Here is a 23,339-nt window from a genome sequence, read left to right on the forward strand (position 1 = left end):
GCAAGTAGCGCTGTTGGTGGTCGAGTTCTTCATCAAAATCATTGGGGTTTCTTATACTTGAGGTATGGTAGTCATCCTTAAACTCTATTCCATTCAAGGACTCCTTTCTAATAGATTTTCAAAAAGGGCTTTCAACACTATCTTATTCTATCTTTAACTCTAAATATGGGTCTTTCATGAAAACATTTTAAACGATTCAAAATGATTTTTCTAGTGCTTGTTGGTGATTTTAATGCTAAAACTTCAATGAGAACATTTGAAAGCTTTTTAGTAATTTTTGGCTTAAGCAATCGGTTGAATGAGCATGATTTTGCTAGTCTTTGAGCTTAAGTTGTCTTGTCCTTATATTGATGTTTAGATACTGCCGTGAGGTCTATATTATAAAGAATTGTTGAAGAAATTATTACATGTGAAGGAAGCTTGGATTAGGGGTATTTTGTTTATGTTGCTTAGCTTTATCTATTAAATTCACTTGAGTGTGTTCCACCTTCTTGGCGGTGTTTACTTGATGAATTTTTATATACTTGGTAATTATTGTAAGTGTGGATTTGAAGGCCCAATGTGTGAAGTGAGAATGAAGATTGTTCTTGGAATGTGTATTATGAAGCTTGAATGACATGTTTTGCTTATATTATGCCTAAATTATGTAAGTATATATGTTTAGCATGCTAGTGTGTAAGACATGATGAATGAAGTTCTAAGCATATTATGAAATTAATGTAAATGAAAGAATGCATATGTGCAAGGTGTGTTCACATGTACACACATACACTTTATTTAATGAATGAAGCTAAGTTAAGTAAAAAAGGGTGTTTTGGAGTGAACACTCTTTGTGAGTTGAGATGTGGTGTTCACTATTTATCCTTAACCTATTGTATATAATGTTGAGAATCTGTGGGTAATTATGTTTAGCAGCGACATGATATGAAGAAGGGGTGGTTAAACTTTGTTCGTTGAGATGTTGTATTCTAATGTACCTCTTTAAATGAGTACTCCCGTTAGTAGAGAATGAATTACTTAGAATCAATCTCCTTCTCGCATAACTATATGCCCACATACGTGTAATTATTGTGAAATCCATGTAAAAGCTAAGACAATAACCTTACTCAAGAAAAGTGAGGATCTCTCATCCGATAGGGGTTTATATCAGGATTCCATGTCTAGATGTTATGGTCTATGTACCTTAAGCTACCTCCCACAAAAGAAATGAAAGTACTATGTCTTCTAAAAAGGTGTACTACTTAGGGTAGGTACTAGAATCAGACGCTATCTATCCATTGCACTAGGTAGGCATTCCAGAAGGAAATTCTTTGTTAGTCTTGTACGAGTTGAGTTAGCTATGTCTTCTAAAAGAATGTACTACTTAACAAAGGTGGTGGAATGGTGTAAAACCTCAAAAATGATTTAAGTAAAGTTATAGCCTAACATGGTTGTAAAGCTTATCTAAGGTCCTTATTTGGTGTATAATATGATATATAGGAAGTAGCTAAGAGTTTAGGTGCATTGGAAGTCAAACGTCAAGGGGCAACCAAGATGTTCGACGACTAAGTCAAATAAGTGCATCATATGTGGTTTTATGTGTTTATGGGTTATTAATGAGCTTATATGGTTCGTAAATGAGTTTATATGGTTTTTAAAGTCAATGTGTCTAGTTTCATGAAGTTTAAGGTCAAACGTCCAATAACGTCCATGACGTTCGAAAGGTTTACCTTGAAACGTCCTTGTGTGTCCATGTATATTTTGTCAATTTTTACGTTATCATATTTTGGTTGAAAAAATCAGGGAAAACTTCCCCAAGGACAAACCAAGGGTCCTTGAGGAATGACCCAAACATGTTGTCAAGACTATCCCAGGCAGGCCCCAAAAGACAGAGCCATTGACTACTCGTGGGCCTATCGACGCCTCGTCGATGGGTGTCTTCTGTAGGGTCATAGTCTTGGGTGATGGCAGAGACTTGAAAATCCTCTGAACCCATTGATTGTTGCCATAACGGTCCATGCATGGTATTACGCCCCGTCGATGGGCATGTCGTCAATGAGGCAGTTTTCTGCCAGCTTTTTGTAATGTTAGGGCTGAAGTTGGGATTTCACCCCATCTTTTAAAAATAGGAGGACGATTTTTTTTGGTGTTTATGGGTATTTTAATAGTATATAAGTCATTAAAAATCTGATTATAACCCTAACATTTAAATCAAAACCCATTCCCTCCTAAGGTTTCTCCAAAAACCTCAGTGTGAGTTCAAAGTGAAGATGGAGCTTGAAGATGGGTATTCAATGGAGTTTCTTCTGCAATTAGCTTTGGATTATTCAATTAATGTACGATATTTCTTCATGTTAGGGTTACAATCACCTTACAGCCAATTTCAAAGATGATATACAAGCATTTCAAAAAGATGGCAAAGTCCAATTTCTAATATTAGTCTTGGGTTCTTGCATAAATGATTTCCAAACATATATATATGATGAAATTGATGTATAATTGATGTTTTCAAATGAAATTCTCATTCAGTTTATCTTCTCAAATCTCTAAATTTCACTAAAATATGGGTAAATTGATTATGCTTTGATATTCATGAATTCATGTATAGATTGTTACAGGCTTTTGATTCATCTATATATTATTTGTGTATGCTGTATAAGTTGTTCCAATTTTATTAATTGAGTAATGGATACTCTTAGATATATTGCATGCAAAGCTTATTGAATTGATGTTTATTTAAGGCTTATGATTTCTAATGTATTTTTCTATGGGTTTTCTAATGATTCAATCAATATATAGGTTGTATTTGATTTATAAGTATGTAATGAATTGACCTAGTTTCATTAATTATTGATATAATTTTATTTAGTTGTTTTTTTATGGCCTTGGGTATGGTCCTTGTAATATCTAATTGGTTGATTTTGCCTTGAAATTGAAGTGGTAAGATAGAGTGGTGTTTGCTGCCCTAATTCCTTTATTTTTATCTTAATAAGAATTCAATTATGTTGTGATTGGTCTACTCCACTTATGGTGGCGGTGTTATGTTATTTACTTGCAATTAACGTGGCCTTGTCGGTGTTACTTTATGCAATATGTTGATCATTGCCTTGTCGGCAGTACTTGAAATACTATGATGTTATTTATATTTTTTTAATGTGAAATATGAGTATATCTATATATATGTGAAGGAATATGAAAATATGTGTTCTTGTTATGTATGTTAGGAAATCGTGTAAACTATGACAATGAGCTTCTATGTGTAGTCATACGGTTTATACATGGTTGTTCCTACATAACTATACGAGTCCCTAATATTTATATTGATGGTGATATGGTATTGTGTAGGATAACTTAAAGATGATAATCGTTATTCCTATGTACTTATAGAATGACTAGTAATATGTGTTAAGGTAAAGTATGTGGTGTCTTGTCTTTATTGACTAGTGTCCCTTACTTGATACTTGTATGGTTATGATGCTTAAGTCTCTTATTCTTGAATGTATAATTGATATGTGACCTTGAATAAATCTAAGAGGCTCTTTTATATGAAACCTTTAACCTAGTGGTAAGTTTATGTATGTTGAAGTCGAAAGTCGTACTGGTATCATTCAATGTAAAGGATAATGCACTTAAGGTTGATTGGATTGAATGGCATCATATCAAACCTTAGGAAAGTCATAATTCACTTCTTGTATGCATGTGAAGGTAGCCCTAAGAGAATCTCTTTTGTAGGGTAAATGTGATAGGATTATGAACTTGTTATGGAACCCTCTAATGTGAACCTTCAATGTGAATTACTTTATGAGAACGAAGGCCAGCAATGAGTGAGTATGGCAAGGGGAAGTAGTTCTAGTTGAGTATGATACTAGATTACAAAGCACGCCCTTCATATTCTTCAAGCATGTGACTACATTGGATGTGTCCTACTTCTATCCTTGGCAAGTAGACCACCCTCATCAGAGTAGATTAAAACTCTGGATTCCATGCTTCGATAACATGGTCTATGTCGATTATGGCCTATTCTCATCTTGTCAGATACTTACTAGAATTAGAGAAGTTTTATGAAGTTTAGGTAGTGGTATGGGACACTATCTATACATTGCACAAAAGGCTTTGAAGGTGTTGGTTAGAGTCCCTATGTCTTGTCTAATACAATTATTTAAATGTCCTCGATGTGTTGAATTTCTCTAAATGAACTAATGAATGTAATGACTTATGTTAAGAATGTATGGTAAAATGAAGTAGTACTTATCTAGAGTAATTAAGGGTTGTCTAGTTAAGGTGTGAAGGGGGCATAGGAATGGTCACTTCATCTCTTACCTAGATAAGACTTAAGAATCACTCTAGATAGGGATTTGGTTTATTATACGGACATGATCTGAGCCTTAGGTAATCTTATGGACTATTTAGGTAATCTTAAAGAGGTAACTATGGATGTTATTTCTTGATTTACTTAATTAAGTCTTTTGATAGTTTTTGGAAGGAAAATGTCATATCACCTATATGATAATGTGTTAAATGAGAATGATTCTATTTTAGCTAGTCCATAGGATCTCTTAACTGTGTGTGTAAGCGATTGTATGAGCGGTCGCTTCACAACCCACTCAAGTGAACCTTAGAGTCACCTATGTAGGAAAATCACATATTCTTATGTTGATATCTCTTAAGTATGTATGTGACTCATTATAGGTTATCTTGACGGTCGTGTTGGCACATATAGAAATGATATATGGGCGGTCTCTTTTTTGTGACTTAAGTGAATCTTAGGATAGCTTTGATTGAGAAGGTTACATGCTAAAGGGTGTCTAAAGTGAAGTGAAGTCACATCACTGTAATGTTTTCTAAAAATGCTACTTTTTTTAATTGATTTTTTATATGTTTCTAAGTTCTTAAATATTGTTCTTTTGATTATAGTTTGATGTTTTAGTCGAAGTTCATGAAAAGCATTTTTATTACTAAATGTACCTTTTCAATGTTTTTGGGTGGCTTCTATACTTAGTACATCTAATGTGTTAACCCCTTATTTTACTTTTTTACTGAAGTATAAGGATATGGAAAGCTTGATGTTCCATTAAGGATGGATAGGTTTCAAAGGGTTGAAGATGAAGTATTGGTTGATCCTTATCGATTCAAGGACAATATACACATTTTCCTTTATGTCTTCAGTTTTTATTTTATGTCTTGTATGGGATTAGTACCAAGTGTTGTAAAATCCAAAGTTTAGATGGTTCAAGTAGATTCTTGCAAAGATTTAATTCTTTAAATAAAAGTATTCTGCTTGCGTATTATTTATGAAAGATTTCTTCATGTGTGAAGAATGTTTTAGATTTTTACTAATTTTACAATGTTTATTATGCAATGAATGATATGAAAGGCTTAGATGAGACTTCTTGAAGTCTCATTTTTCGTGTGACGACAGAAAGATGTCCTTACTTCTATGGTGTACTTGCGGGTCATGACAGAGATGGTATTAGAGCATAAGGTTTAGGGAGTGTCTTTGTTGTCTTATGAACCACATCTTGAAGAGTCTTGTTTATAATGTGAAGCGCGCCACATTATAAATAGGAGGCTATTGGATTAAAGGAAAGTTTCACTTTTTGTTCATCTAATTATGCCAAAGACATTTGTACATGGTGTCTTTCCATTGTTTCCCTTATGTGTTGGTCCCCTTGAGGTTTACTTTATGAAGTTTGGGTTGAGGGAGAGAAAAGATCAGATGTGACTTGTGAGATGAGTTGTGATAGAAGGTGTTTTTTACCTTAGATTAGTTTGGGTTCTTTTTGAAAGGTAGTTAAGTTGGAAATAATGGTAAGGTATAGCGTGAGAATGTGAAGGAGTGGTTGTTGAGATAGTTTGAAGTTGGTTAAGACCCCAACCATAGGAAGGAAGTTGATGGGATTTTAAAAAGTAAGGCTAAGTTCTCCTAGTAAGGGGGATGTAGTAGTTAGATGATGAGACTTCTGAGAGTCTTTAGTCTCTATAAGGTAGACCTTTGTAAGAAATTGTTAGTGTGGTATAATGGTGCTTTGAGGGAGTTCCTTGTAGTGAATGTTATGTTGACCTTAGAATGGGTTTTTCTCAAGCGGGGGAGTGTGGTGAAGGTATGTTTGTTGGGAGTGAGGTTCCCTTAACCTTTCATAATATGTTTATTAAATCCTAAACCAAAGACTTCTTGGTCACTATATTGTATAGGAATCTTCGTGGAAGATGAGTTCCTAACTTTCTCCTTATGATATCCATGTTTGGTTGAAGGTATGTTCAAATTGAGTTTCATTAACTTCTTGCATTGTGTATTTTATGAATGCAATATTAGGTTGTAAAAGAAGTTTATATTATGTTACCTTAAATATTACCATGTCTATATCATGAATTGCTTAGAAACTGCATTTTTGAATAATTTGCTCAAATCACTGTAATGCACTTTGACAATTCAATGTAAACTTTTTCTCAATTCGACTATTTGATTATTTGGTCTAAAATTATTGTAATTTTGTCATAACTGATGTGTATGAGTATTACATTGAACATAAAATGAGATTTTGTTTTTTGGAATGAAGCATGTGAGTTTTATAGCATGATGAGTTATAGAATGTTTTATAGTTTCCTGTTGTGTTTTCATTCTGTTAATTATTTGAAATTGATGTGTTATATGAAATTTTTATGAGTTTCTAATTGAATCCTTTCTCTTGGAAGTGTTCAGAGAGTGGCAAGTGTAATTCGAGGACGAAAGTTGTCCAAGTGGGGGAGATTGTAATACCGTGAGAGTAATTTAGGTAAATTTAGAGCCTAATGTGGTCTTAATGGTGATATAACTTCCTAAATTGGAGTATAATGTGAAAGAGAGGAAGTACCTAAGAGTTAAGGTTAATTGGAAGTCAAACGTCAAGTATTGACGAAGACGTTCGACGACTAAGTCACCTAAGGGTCTCATATGCGGTTTTATGTGTCTATGGGTTATGCATGATATTTAATGGTTCATAAATGAGTTTATATGGTGTTTAAAGTCAGTGTGTCAATTTTCGTGAAGTTTAGAGGTCAAACGTCCAAGAATGTCCATGGCGTTCGAAAAATTTTCCTTGAAATGACCTTGTGTGTATATGTATGTTTCGTCGAGTTTAACGTGTTTGTTTTGGATGAAACTCATTTGTTAGTTATTTAACTCATATACAATCGCATTTCTGTTGGAAACGTCTGGGAAATCATCCCTAAGGACCAACCAAGGGTCCTTGAGGAAGTGCCCAAACTTGTTGTCAAGACTGTCCCTGGCAGGCCACAAAATACGGAGGCATCGACGGCTCGTGGGCCTATTGACACAGTGTCAATGGGTGTAGTATGTTGGGAATTATTCTTGGGTGAGTAGGGGAGCCTTCAAAATACTTTTTACCCATCGATGGTTGCCAACACGGTCCGTGCATGGGCTTACACCCCATCATTGGGCAAGTCGTCTATGAGGCAGTTTTCTGCCAGCTTTATGTAATGTTAGGGGTGAATTTGGGATTTCACCCCAAGTCATTTAAAGACAGGAGGAAGATTATTTTAGGTTTATGTTGGTATTTTAAGAGTTTATACATCATTAAACTCTCATTATAACCCTAACATCTAAATCAAAACCATTTTCCTCCTAAAGTTTCTCCAAAAACCTACATGTTAGTTCAAAGTGAAGATGGAGATTGAGCATGGGTCTTAAATTGAGTTTATTCTTCAATTATATTTATATTATTCAATTAAGGTATCGGATTTCATCATCAAAGGTTTGCTATCACCTTAGAACCAGTTTCAAAGATGATTTTTAAAGATGAAAAAAAAGATGAAAAAGTCCACCTTCGACTATATGTCTTGGTCTCTTGCATAAATGGTTTCTAAACTTTTATATATATGATGAAATTGATGTATTATTCATGTTTTCCAATGAAATTCTCCATGAACCCTTGATACTCTCAAATCTCTAAATTTCACTAAAATATGGGTGAATTGACTGTGGTTTGATATTCATGAATTCTTGTGTAGATTGTTATGGGCTTTTGATTCATGTATAGATTATGTGTGTATGGTTTATAGGTTGTTCCAATTTTATTAATTGAGTAATGGATACTCTTAGATCAATTGCATGCTAAGCTTATTGAATTGATATTGACTTAAGGCTTATGATTTCTAATATAATTTTCTATGGGCTTTCTAATTATGCATTAATAATATTCAACTGATATCTAGGTTGTATTAGATTCATAAGTATGTAACGAATTGACCTAGTTTCATTGATTATCGATATAATTGTATTAAGTTGTTGGTTATGGCCCTTGGATAAGGCCTTTGTAATATCGAATCGGATGATTTAGCCTTGAATCCGAAGTGGTAAGATGGAGTGGGGTATGAAGCCCTAATTTCTTTACTTTGATGTTAATTATACTTCAATTATGTTGTGATTGGTATGGTCCACTTATGGTGGCGGTGTTATGGGATTTACTTGCAATTAATGTTACCTTGTCGGCGTTACTTCATGCAATATAATGATCATGACCTTGTTGACACTACTTGAAATACTATGATGTTTTTGAATTTTTTTTATGTTAAATATGATTATATATATCTATATGTGAAGGAATATGAAAGTATGTGTTCTTGTTATATATGTTAGGAAATCATGTAAACTATGACTATGAGCTTCTATGTATAGTTTTATTGTTGTTGCATGGTTGTACCTCTTTGACTATATGAGTCTATAATAATTATATTGATGATGCTATGGTAGTGTGTAGGATGACTTAAAGATTATAATTGTTATTCCTATGTCCTTATAGAATGACTAGTAATGTGTGTTAAGGTGAAGTATGTGGTGTCTTGTCTTGATTGACTTGTGTCCCTTAATTGGTGCTTGTATTGTTATGAATATGTTATGTATTCAATTATAATGCTTAAGTCTCTTAGTTTTGAATGTATAATTTTTATGCGACCTTGAATAATGCTAGGAGGGTCTTTTATGTGAAACCTTGAACCTAGTGGTAAGGTTATGTATGTTAAAGTCAAAAGCCGTAATGGTATCCTTCAAAGTAAAGAATGATGGACTTAACACTGACTTGATTGAACGACATCGTATCAAACTTTAGGAAATTCATAATGAGCTTCTTGTCGCCATTTGAAGGTATCCCTAAGAGGACCTCTATGGTAGGGTAAATTTGATTCGGTTATCAACTTGTTATGGAACACTATTATGTGAACCTTTAATGTGAATTACTCTATGAGAAAGAAGGTTATTACCCAGTGAGTATGGAAAGGGGAAGTAGTTCTAGTTAAGTAGGAGACTAGTATACAAAGTACGACCTTCATATTCCTTAACCATGTGCCTACATAGGATGTGTCCTAGTTCTACCATTGGCAAGTAGAACACCCTCGTCGGGGTAGGTTAGAACTGTGGATTCCATTCTTTGCTAACATGGTATATGTCGTTTATTGTCTATTCTCATCTTGTGGGATACTTACTAGCATTAGAGAAGTTCTATGAAGTTTAGGTAGTAGTATAGGACACAATCTAGACATTGCACAATAGGTTTTGAATGTGTTAGTTAGAGTCCCTACATCTTGTCTAAGATCATTACTTGAATGTCCTCGATGTGTTAAATGTCTCTTAATCAAATAATGAATTTAATGATTTAATTTAAGAAAGTATGTTAAAATCAAGTAGTACTTATCTAGAGTAATTAAGGGTTGTGTAGTTAAGTTGTGAAGGGGCATAGGAATGGTCACTTCTTATCTTACCTAGAGAAATCTTAAGAATGACTCTTGTTTGGGAAGTTGGTTGATTATGTGGATATGATCTAAGCCTTAGGTAATTTTAAGGATTATTTAGGTAATCTAGAAGAGGTCACTATAAATGTTATCTTCTTGATTTACTTAAATAAGTCTTTTGATAGCCTTTGGAAGGAGAATGTCATATCTCCTATATGCTAATATATAAAATGAGAATGATTCTATCTTAGGTAGTCTATAGGATCTCTTTAGTGTTTGTGTAAGGGATTGTATGGGTTTTCGCTTCACAACTCACTCAAGTGGACCTTAGAGTCACCTTGGTAGGAAAATCTCATGTTCTTATGTTGATCTCTGAAGTGTGTATGTGACTCATTATAAGTAATCTTGAGGGTCGTTTAGGCACATCTAGAGAGGGTGTATGGGCAGTCTCTCTTTGTGTGACTTAAGCGAATATTAGGATATGTTTTAGTCATAAGATTACATGCTAAAGGGTGTCTAAAGTGAAGTGAAAGAACTTCACTGTAATGTGAAGTGACTTCACTTTAATGTTTGCTAAAAATGTGACTTTTTGTGGATTAATTTGTTATGTGTTTCTAAGTTGTTAAATATTTTTCTTTTGATTATAGTATGATGTTTTACTCAAAATTGATGAAAAGCATGCTTATTACTAAATGTACCTTTTTCATGGCTTCCATACTTAGTATATATAATGTGCTAACCCCTTTTTTTACGTTTTGACTACAGTGTAGGTATATGGAAATCTTGATGTGCCATGAAGGATAGATAGATTTCTAAGGGTTGAAGATGAAGTATTGGTGAGTCCTCATCGATTCGAGGACTATATCCACATGTTCCTTTATGTCTTAAGTCTTTACTTTATGTCTTGTATGTGATTAGTCCCAACTGTTGTAAACTCCCACGTTTAGATGGTTCAAGTAACTTATTGCATAGATTTAATGTTTTAAATGAAATTCTTCCGCTTGAGTATTGTTTATGAAAGACTTCTTTTCTATACTCTATATGTACACGTTAGAAAGCAAGGAGAAGTCTACCTTGGGAAATCTACTCACTCATGACTTGGTATGTCCTCATATATTTGACAACATAGTCTATGTTTCTTAGTTTTTTTATTAAGACTAATAATGTATTTCTTTAATAGTTAAAGGGTTGTCCGTAAAAGATATTATGTCGTGTTTTTTTGTTTAGCTTGTTACGATGAGATTTTCTTAGTATTTATGAAATAATTCCTTTTTATGTTAAATGTCGTGAAAAGTATTAAATTCCGTACTACTTTTCATGTCTTATGCAATGAATGATAGTTAAAGGGCTTGTAAAAGACCCCAAAGGGTCAAGTACGCCTTGTGACGATCCAAGGGTTCTCCTTAACTTTTAGGGGGTACTCTCGGGTCATGAAACATTACTTAGTAGGTTAGAACACTCTTGTTCATGAATATGTAGCTATGAAACGAATATGATGTTGAATATAGCAAAGAAGGTAATTTATGTGGAACCTTTTAGAATGAAAGTTATGAAATCCTTGAAGTCGAAAACCGTAATGGTATCCTTCTTGTGTGAATGGTGGACATATGGTTGGTGGGCTGGAATGGCATTAAGTCATTGTTAGGATCGAATTCACTCACACACACTTGTTGAATAAAGACCACAAGAACTTTCAAGAGAGAGATATAAAAGATATAGAGAGAGAAAGAGAAAACCCAATATTTCGTGGTTACACCGCACATGTAAACTTCCACGGCGGTGGGGTATATTTATAGTAATAAATAAGAGTATTTTTTGTTACAGATAATAAATAATAAAGCCTATATATATATTAATCAGGCTCCACAACCTAACAATTCTCCCACTTGGAGATTTATTCAGTCATCCAAAAAATACATTCTCAAAAAAAATATCTCTTCATCATCAACATCTTTACCGCACCGCAACATCTATAGCAACAACTATAGATGACCAATCGAGGTTTTGCATAACCCCATTTTCCCAACATCAACACATTTCGTCAACATGTTTGCCGGGTTCTTTGCACCCTCTAACTTCTCAAAGCACATATCACCATTCTCCACTGCCCTGCGAGTCAAATGGTATCGTATTCTTATGTGTTTTGTCTTCAAATGATAGACTGGATTTTTCACCAACTGTATCGCACTATGGCTATCTGAGTAAAGAATCTTATCGCTCTGCTTCTTTCCCAATTCCTCAAGATAATCTCCCAGCCATATCATCTCTTTCCCAGCTTCAACTATTGCCACATACACAGCTTCAATAGATGAAAGAGAAACACACTTCTGAAGCCTGGACATCCAACTTAGTGCTATTCCACCTATGGTGTAAATGTACCCGGATGTATTCTTGCTCGATTCAACATCCCGACCAAGATCAACATCCACAACACCCTGTAGTGTCACATTGTCTTTTAAAAAATAAAGTGAAGTACTGGATGTACCTCTCAGATATATCAGAAGCCATTTTACGGCTTCCCAATGCTCTTTCCCACGGTTCGCCATGTAACTGCTAACAACTCCCACTGCATGTTGTATATCATATCTAGTGCAGACCATAGCATACATTAAACTACCAACTGCTGAAGCATATGGAACAAGTGTCATGTGATCACGCTTCTCGGCAGTATTGGGTGACTTCTCCTTTGACAATTTAAAGTGACTTGCCAATGGAGTAGTCCTGGGTTTAGCATCATTAACCCTGAATTTGCTCAGAACCCTCTCAATGTACAACTCCTGAGATAGATTTAAAGTGCCAGCAGATTTATCCCGAGAAATCTTCATCCCCAAAATCTACTTCGCTGCACCCAAATCTTTCATCTCAAATGCTGCAGACAACCTTGTCTTGTGATTATTAATCTCCCTCATACTAGATCCTGCAATCAACATATCATCCACATACGAGTATAAAGACATATGAATCAGTGTATTTCTTGAAGTAACAACAAGGATCCTTTTCAGCTTTGTAGAATCAAGTCTTGGTCATAAAACAGTCAAATTTCTTATACCACTGCCTTGGTGCTTGCTTTAGTCCATACAAGCTCCTGGTGAGCTTGCACACCATATGTTCCTTGACTGGAACCACAAATCCTTCCGGTAGCTGCGTATAGATCTCTTGTCCAGATCTCCATGCAAAAACATTTTTTTACATCCATTTGCTCTAGATGCAAACTCTCTAATACAACAATACTAAATTGAATTCGAATAGAGGTTAACTTCACAACAGGAGAAAATATTTCATCATAATCAATACCTTTCCTTTGTGAATATCCTGTAACCACTAAACGAGCCTTGAATCTTCTTTTTCCATCTGGTTCAGTCTTGATTCTGAACACCCACTTGTTCAGCAAAGCTCTCTTCCCTACAGGTAACTCAGTCAACAACCATGTGTCGTTCTTTTCAAGTGACCTCATCTTATCATCCATGGCTTGCTCGAACTTGATAGAATCCTCCACCTGTAGGTCCTCATCAAAATATTTTGGTTCCCCCTCATCAGTCAGCAATATATACTGTAATGAAGGTGAATACCTATCTGGTGACCTGATGGTTCTAGATGATCTCCTTAACACCTGCTCAGGTGTAACTTGCTCCACTTCATATTATACAGTAGGAGTTGGTTGAGTATCTACTTCGACATCTCTGGGGTTACTTTTCTCCAACTCAACCTCAAATCCCACTTGCTTTGTAATTTCTAGAATATTCTAGTCTCTGTCCTTGTACAGGACAGACTCATCAAATGTCACGTCACAATGTCTCAGGAACTTTCTATTTTTTTCATCCCAAAACCTGTAACCAAACAAATCAGAACCATAGCCTATGAAGTAACACTTCAAAGCCATGGAATCAAGCTTGTCTCTCTTTTCTTGATGAACATGAACATAAGTCGTGCAACCAAAAATCCTCAAGTGTGAGTACTTGAGTTCTTTTCATGTCCACACCTCCTCTTGAATCTTGAACCCTAAGGGAACTGATGGTCCCTTGTTGATCAAATATGCAGGTGTGCTCACAGCATCCGCCCAAAATGTTTTGGGCAGCCCACAGTGTATCCTCATACTCCTTGCACGCTCATTCAATGTTTTGTTCATCCTCTCAGCAATTCCATTTTTCCTTGCCTTACCAAGAACTTCTCTCATCAATCTGATCCCCTCAGCTGCACAGAATGCCTTGAACTCTGATTTGTCATACTCTCCTCCATTGTCAGACCTTAGGCATTTAACTTTCAAACCGGTCTGATTCTCAACTTCAACTTTCCACTTCTTGAAAATTGCAAACACATTTGACTTATGCTTCAAGAAGTAAACCCATACCTTCCTGCTGAAATAATCAATAGAGGTAACATAGAATCTTGATCCTCCAACTGATGATACTGGAGATGGTCCCCAAACATCTGTATGGACAATTTTCAAACCGCACTTTCTTTGGATCTCTAGGAGTCTTTGTGAAGCTTACTCTTTTCTGTTTGCCCAAGACACAGTTCTCGCAAAGACCCATATCAACAGACTTTAGACCCTCTAATGCTCCTTTTGCAACCAGCATCTTCATTCCTTTACCACTCATGTGTCCATGTCTGTTGTACTACAGGCATGAACCAGAAGCACCTTCAGCAACAGTGGCCATGTTAATACACCCTACAGTGGTGTACAGTGTTCCAGATTTGGTGCCACAAGCTACTACCATAGCACCTTTCACAATCTTCCACGAACCTTTCCCAAACTCTGTTGCATATCCCTTGCTATCAAACTGACAAACAGAGATCAGATTTTTCTTGAGCCCAAGAATATTATCTAACATCCTCCAATGTCCACTTGTTTCCAGAGGTGGTCTTTATGAAAACATCCCCATTTCCTTCAATCTCCAAGGCTTTATTGTCAGCAAGATACACCTTTCAAAAATTTCCAGATTTGAAATTTTGGAACAACTCCTTGCTTGGAGACGAATGGAAAGATGCACCAGAATCCAAAATCCATGATTCAACCAGGCTGTTTACACTAAGGATTAGAGCATCCCTATTTTCCTCTTCTCAATTTACTGAATCATGGTTATCTCCAAATTTCTGATTCTGTTTCTTCTTTGGCTTTGTATAGTTCGTCCGAAAGTGCCATTTTTCTCCACAGTTCCAATAAGTCACGTTTGATCTGTTCAAGGATTTTCCTCGATTCTTTGATTTTGATCGACCATGTTGATTTTGGCCTTTCGTCTTACTTCTCCCCTTCTATCAACGCTGAGAGCACTGCCCGATGAATCTCCCACTTCTCATTTTTGAATACATTCACTAAGAACAACATCATGGATTTCATCAAACTTTAGTTTCTCAGATCCACGGGAACTTCTAATCGCAGCAACAACAGTATCCCAAGACTCGGGCAGAGATGACATCAAAATCAATGCCTTAATTTCATCTTTGAAATTAATATCCGCAGCATTTAGTTGACTCACAATCATATTGAACTCGTTTATATGATCAGAAATGGATCCATTCCCTGACATCTGTAAATTGAACAACCTATGGATCAAATATACCTTGTTCAATGCCGATGGTTTTTCATACCTGTTTGATAGTGCCTTCAACAGACTGGACGTAGTCTTCTCGTTCACGATGTTGAACGCCACGCTTCTTGGTGAAGTCAACCGGATCAACCCTAGAGCCTAGTGATTCTTAAGGTTCCACTTCTCCTCCGTCAAGGATTCCAGCTTCACCCCGGTCAATGGTTCGTGAAGATCTTTCTGGTACAGATAATCTTTGATCTGCATCTTCCCGAAACTGAAATTGAATCCATCAAACTTCTCGATTCCAAGCTTTGAACTATCTATGAACAGTGATCGTGTTGAATCTCCTTAGCTCTGATACCAGTTGTTAGGATCGAATTCACGCGCACACATTTGATGAATGAAGAGCACAAAAACTTTCAAAAGAGAGAGATGAGAGATATAGAGAGAGAAAGAGAAAACCCAATATTTCATGGTAACACCTCGCGAGTAAACTTCCACGGCGATTGGGTATATTTATATTAATAAATCAGAGTATTTTTTGTTATAGAGAATAAATGGAGAATAAATAGTAAAGCTTAAACAGTTATATATATATATATTAATCAGGCTCAATAACCTAACAGTCATCCCTAAGAGATTCATTGAGCTATCATGTTAGCCATTGTAGGTAGCCCTAGTGGACCCTCTTACGTAAGGTGAAATATTATTGGGTTCTGAACTAGATATGGAACCTCTTCATTTGATCCTTTACGCAAATTAATCTATGAGAACCAAGGCTTGCACCGAGTGCTTGTGGTTTGGGAAGTATCTCTAGTAAAGGATGAGGCTAGAGTTAAAAGAAACCCTCCATAGTCCTTAACCATGTGCCTCCATGGAATATGTCCTAGTTCTACCATTGGACAATAGAAAAAACCTCAATCAGAGTAGATTCATAACTCAAGATTACATGCATAACTAGTGTGGTGTATATCGGTAATTGCCAATTCTAAGCATGTGGGATACCTTTTAATATTGGAGAAGTTCTATGTAGTTTAGGTAGTGGTATGGGAGGCTATATAGACATTGCATAATGTCACATCCCGGGAGATCACCTAGGCGGAACCGGCATTGTCGTCCTCTTTTAGGACTAAGACTAGCCTCTAATATACATCATTACATTCATACCGGTAACCACATTGGAAGAATTCTCTTTCTCACCGCTAGAGCAGAGAGAATTTAAGTGGTTCTTCTTCGGAGAATCATCATTTGAACCATTTGCTTGTCCACTCTTCTTGTCTTGACCCTTCAAATTAGGGCAATCTCTCACCTTGTTACTCCTTTTTCCACAACTAAAACAATTGCCTCTTCTAACAAAGTATTCACAAAAGTGACCTTTCCCATGCTTGGTACAAGTAGGCTTCTATTAGGTGAGTTTCCACCCTTTCCCTTTTGCGACATAGGTTTAGGCACCTTATCTATCATGATCCTTAGGGAACTCTGAAGGAAATTTATTGGAGAACGTCCTCTTGAACATGGGATTGTCTAGAATTTCAAGCCTACCCTTTGAAGAACCATCATCAAAAGACCCTGCACTATAAGCATCTCTGCTCTTCCTCTACATACTAGTATGTTCGACTGGTTCAGCATGCACCATGAGACGAGAACTATTCATATTATCATGTAGCATATCCAAACGACATTATTGTTTCTAGTCATCCAAAACTCCCGTCACAAGGAGGCTCATTTGAACTCTCAGGTAAGAAACCAAAGAAGAAGCATACATTGATAATTTAGTGAATATCAAAGAGTACTCAAACACACTTATACCTCCTAGACGAAGGTTGATGAATTATTTTACTTTGACTTCCCTGTTCTCTCTAGGAAAGAACCGATAAATAAAATCCTTCTTAAAAGTTTCTCATGTCACCGGTCCATCCCTTATAGACCAATTTTCTTTCCATTGGCTGACTAAGTTTGGGCCACATCTTTGAGTTGGTAAGTGGTTAACTCGGCCTTCTCACTATTAGTCGACCCCATAGTATAAAGGACTTGTAAATTTCATGAATGAACTCTTGGGGGTATCCTCCACTTCGGACCCATACTATGAAGGAGGATATGTCCTAGTGAAATCCGTTTACAAGAGGCCATGGTGCTAACTTGTTTGTTTCCTCGAGGTACGACCTCCCAATTATGTAAATCCATCATAGTTTGTGCTTCAGTAGTGATGACTTGCGCTTGGGTTGTAATGTATTGGGACATTTTGAGAAAAGATGCCCTTATGTACCCATCTGCCATGGGAGGAGGAGCAACCGAAACTTGATCACCCACAACAACTTCTTCAAGTGGAGACATTTGGTTGTCTAGTTCTCCCGCATTAGCAATGCCTTCCTTGGTTCTTCTTGCGGATGATGTTTGAGGATTCATACCTATAACCACTACGCAACTTTTAGGTGAAAGCACACATAAGGTAGACTCTAGAGGCACGACATAAGATTACAAGAAGATGAGAGTTTCCTATGCATTACTAATTTCCTCATTCATAAGTGTGGTGCTCTTTAAAATTATGAAGAAGAATCTACGTAGATGTAGTTTGGTGAGATATCAAACCTAATGGTATTAAACTCATGATCCGGTACCATGTTTTTTACATCGGTGGACACCCCCTAGACGTAACCGGCATTGTCGTCCTCTTTGAGGACTAAGACTATCATCTTAGCATACATCATCACATTTATAGGTTAAAAATGAGGAAAAATTTAAAAAAATTATTCTACATTGAGGTTTACATAGACCTCTCGCTTGCACATAATATATGTATTTATAGAGTATACATAAACCCTTTATGTAAGAAGACTAGATTGTCTTATACTTTTATTTCACATTTATAGAATTATATAGTCTCATAAGAAGTCTACAACATTGTCTCATATTAAACCATCTAGATAAGAGTATCGCAATTTGGGCATAGCCCTTACATGAACAATGGTAGTCATATATAGGCTTTACAATTATAGTACAAAAAAGAAAGAGAATGAAAAAAGAGTCTTTAAGACTAAACAACATCCAATAGGTAGATAATGACATCGTCCTCGGAAAGTGAGGATCTACCAAACTTGGACGATAAGAATCTAAGTTGTCTTCAAAGCCTTCTGTAATATAAAAAGTTGGATCCTACATACAAAGTAAACATCATACATGGGTTAGAGTATCATTGAACAAAACCATGCCAAAGTACTTTGAAAAGCGTTATGCACAATGAAGAACCCATATAACCCAATAATCACATAATCCATAAGACAAACCCATGTATGACACAAGACAAGCATCAACAAGTAATAGTCAAGTCAACATATACGAGAATTCATAACATCATAATATAAGCAAGACCGTTACTCATAACCCACCATTTATCCTACAAGTTCAATAACCAATCAAAGCTCCATAACCTTACATAATCAATTCAATCAAACAAAATATCACAAATAATGTCTAAGCTAACATTTCATAACATCAACAATAACCATCATGATATTTAGTAATATATACCAATAGCAGGTTCATTAATGAAACCTACATCATATAGAATCATCAACATGTAAAGTCAACATAAGCATAACATTTACTTTAAAAGATCATTACATCATAAGAACATCCTTCTAGGACTTCCCTCAAAGAAAAATAGTGCAATGCCTAGGTAGAGTCCATACCCCTCCCTACCTAGACTAAGTCAACCCTTCAGGTCACCCTATCTAGAGTTAACGTCAAAACATCATTATACATTCGGAAACATTTGCCTTAACCAACATACACCAAAAGAGATAAGTGTGGAATCCAGTTTTGTAAAACATTACACCGATGGAAGGTGGTCTACCGGCCAAAGTAGAACCAAACTTAAATGTAGCATTCTATATGGATCCACTACCTAATCTTCTTACAGTGGCAAAATAGTTCTAGAACTAGGAGATATGTATTAACCCTCTACATGCCTATTGCATTAGAGCATCATCTAATGTCAATCTATTGGGTGAGTATTCCTCATAGTGGAGTCAACACCTCATATGAAACTATAGGGTGAATCTTCCTCTATGGGAAGTCAACACCTTCCATTGTCATGTTCACTCGGTGCTAAGATGTCTCTTTTGAAATGTATTTCTTTAACAATCATTACTTAGTTTAGGTCATCGGGTCTATCCCTTATATGATCATAGTCATTTAGCTTAATAGGTATTGCATGTGAATATCCTTTCATCGCAACACTGACATGTGAGATTAGCATATCATCATCATCATTTCATAACAAGGCACAAGAGCAATTCATCACCAACCTTATAAAATTTTATGTTAAGAATAATTTTGCAATCACATAGTCAAGACATTTCAATTAACCATCAGGCCAACACCTATGTAGGCTATTCACAAGATATACTTCAATTGAATTAAATCACCTGTTACGACCCGAGGGTATACAAAAGAAGTTATGGTATTCTCGAATCTTAACATTGCGTCTTCAACCTCTCCGAGATCTAAGAAAAACCCTTAGACATCTTTCATTGCATGATCGTACAATTAACGAAAAACTTGAAACTTTTCATAGCACATCGTATGCTAGAACTTTACTTCATATATATATATATACACACACACACACACACACACACACATATATATATATATATCTAATATCATAATGCATAGTAAGACTCCAATGTCTCTTTGCCATCTTAAGACACAACTCAATAGAATAGAATAGGGACACGACCCTTGACACAACATAAAATATAAGTCTAAGTTATTACATAATTGAATAGGAACTTGACATAAGGATATCCTTGAATCATAAGGATCCCTCTTCTTGAATTTGGAGGGTCTATCTAAGCTCTTCAAATAGGAGACATCCTCTAGCCATGACAACCTACACGTGGTGTAAAAAAATAAAGAAGAATGATATTAGTACAAGAATGCACTAAGTATGGGAACCATGCAAAAACACGCATTTAAAGAGGACATTTAGTTAGAAATCATGCAACATGTCTTTTTAGTAAACTTCATGAAAATAGGCACTTATAGGCTCACTATAGTTCACCTACGTAATATAGACATGAATAATAAGCATAATAGCACATAATACCATTTATCATACTTATACGTATATTCAATACACTTCGTACATTACCTCTCTTAATTTTTAGTTCTTTCTTTAGTAACCCTCAAGTGTACCTAGTGGAATGTATCACCTTTAGGTCACCTTACAGTAGTATTTCATAATATGCTTCATAAACACAATAACATATATTCACAAGTCATAAACACATCAAAGACATAAGCTTCACATAAGTACCATCACCTAAGACAACAAAGTCACACTAGTGCAATGTGTAGGTAGCATCCAATCGTACTACTTCCACCAAGTATACCTAAGAAGTCACCCTAGACTAGGCACTATATACTTAACAAGTCATAACACATTAACTTACAACTAGATATAAAACCACATGCTTCATATAATCATACAAGGACTCTTTCCTTGAATACAACATTAGTCATAATAATTTAGTTCATATAATAGGTAAACTAACCTTATAACCCCTTCACAAGCTTACTTCTACAATATAAACATGTAGTCCCATACCCCCACATACACTAAGCAAACTGATTTAGAAGCAATAAATGTAATTCACAAGCATAGTAATAATTCATATCCTAACATAACAAGGTCACTTAACATGCATTCATACAAGTCATATAGAACATAAGTATTTACTTCATAAGGGTCTCCAATTCTATCCTTTCTTGAAGTCATCTTGTGCAATGTATAGGTAGGGTCGATAGTCTTCCCATACAAAGTATACTTCTCAAGGAATTTAGATTAGAGTTCATATTCATATCTTAGTTAATTATTAACCATAGGGAGACATATCGATAACTGACATAGAGTGCGTGAGCTACATTGAATCCGATGTTCTACTCCTAAACCAAAAAGAGAGGTCTAAACTTTACGAAGGTGCGACCATTCGTACATAGCTATGCTAAGTGGATTCACTAATCTACAGTCCTATGTGGACACATAGTTAAGGAACAAGGAGATTTCTTCTAGAAACATTGTATTTCTAATGTAAGTGTTTCCATATCATAAGACAACACATATATTGGAAATTCAGAGTTACTAACATGAATAAACCCATATGGGAGTCTGCACATACAAACGTGAGATATCCATCTCATTTACATTCCCTTTCGGTGCAAAGAAATAACTACCTTTTTTAAACATCATTAGGCCTTTAGATAACATTAGTTCATATAGAATAGGCCTTAGGGACTTACTCCCTCATATATCATGTAGCTCCGACCACTCAAATTTTACAGTCTTTTGAGTCAAGGGTGTCAAAGGGGAAAAAATGGATGCAAACCCGTTGACAGAACTTTTATAATAACCATCCAGGCCTAATGAGCTTCTAATATTCGTAGGAGTCAAAGGTCTACACCAATTTTTCACTACTTTGGTCTTCTTTGGATCGACCTCTACTCTTGCTTTTGAGATAATATGAACAAGAAATTCTACCTACCTCAACAAAAACTCACATTTTCTATACTTGGCAAACAATTGGGGTTCCTTAAGAACTTGCAAAACCACTCTCAAATGGTCTTTGTGCTTACCCTCATTTTCTAATATACCAAGATGTCGTTAATAAAGACAATGACAAATGAATCTAGGTAACTTTGAAACACAATATTCATATGTACGTATATGCCTCCGGAGCATTAGTGAGACCAAAGGACATTACTAAGAACTCATAATGACCATATATTATTCAAAATGCCGTCTTTGAAATATCTTCACCTCTCACCCTAAGTTGGTGATATCCCGATTTCAAGTAAATCTTTGAAAAGTAAATCACACCTTACAGTTGATCAAATAAATCATCAATCTGATGGAGAGGATACTTGTTTTTTTATTGTGACTTTATTTAGTTGACGGTAACCGATACACTTTCTAAGGGACCCATCCTTATTCTTCACAAACACTAGTTGAGCACCCCATGGAGAAATACTAGGGAGAATAAAGCCCATGTCTAGTAAGTCATTGAGTTGAGACTTCAACTCTTTTAATTAATCTGGATCCATCCGATAAGGATAAATTGAAATGAAATTTGTATGCGGTAGACAGTCGATACCAATATCAATTTCCTGTTCAAAAGAAATATCGAGAACATCATTAGGAAAGACCTCCGAAAATTCCCTCACTACGGGGACCCACTAAATGGGAGGATTTCGGCGTCTAAATCTTGGACTTATAATATATGGTATAAACACCCTTTTAAAGATCATCCTAAGAGCTTTCAAACAAGAAATTATAAGACCTCTAGGAATAGAATTTCCCGCATTCCACTCTAAAATGGGTTCATTTGGAAAGTTAAACATCACCACCCTTGTTGTATAATCAATAGTAGTAAACTAATCACCCAACAAATCCATACCCAACATCATGTCAAAATCGACCATATCAAGTTTAACTAGATCCACATGAGTAACTCTATTGGTCAACATTATAGGACAATTTCTTTATACTTCTTTTAGTAAAAACTGACTAACCCACCGGGGTAGTCACCATAAAAGGATCATTCAATATATCGGGCAAAATGTCAAAATTATTAGCTAGTAGAGGAGTAGAAATGAAAAAATAGCAGCAGGATCAAGTAAAGTATATACATTAATCGAACATACTTTAAACATACCGGTCAGAAAATAGGGAGAAGTCTCTTGCTCACCCCTAGAATGGAGAGAATAAAAGTGGTTCTTCTTCGAAGCATCATCATTTAAACCACATGCTTGTTCACTCCCCTTGTCTTGCCCCTTAAAATTAAGGAAATCTCTCACCTTGTGACCCCTTTTCCAAAACTAAAACAATTGCGCGTTCCAACTAAGCATTAACAAAAGTGACCTTTCCCACACTTGGTACAAGTAGGCTTTGTCATATACGGGTTTACCCCCTAAATGTAACCAGTGTCGTCGTCCTTTTGAAAGATTAAGACTAGCCTCTTAGTCTCATATCATTACATTCATAGGTTGAATAATACGAAAAACTATAAAACTTGCATTATCACTACTTGGAGGTTTACATAGACCTTT

Source organism: Solanum lycopersicum, chromosome 12 (assembly GCF_036512215.1).
Source record: "Solanum lycopersicum chromosome 12, SLM_r2.1".
NCBI classification, from domain to species: Eukaryota; Viridiplantae; Streptophyta; class Magnoliopsida; order Solanales; family Solanaceae; genus Solanum; species Solanum lycopersicum.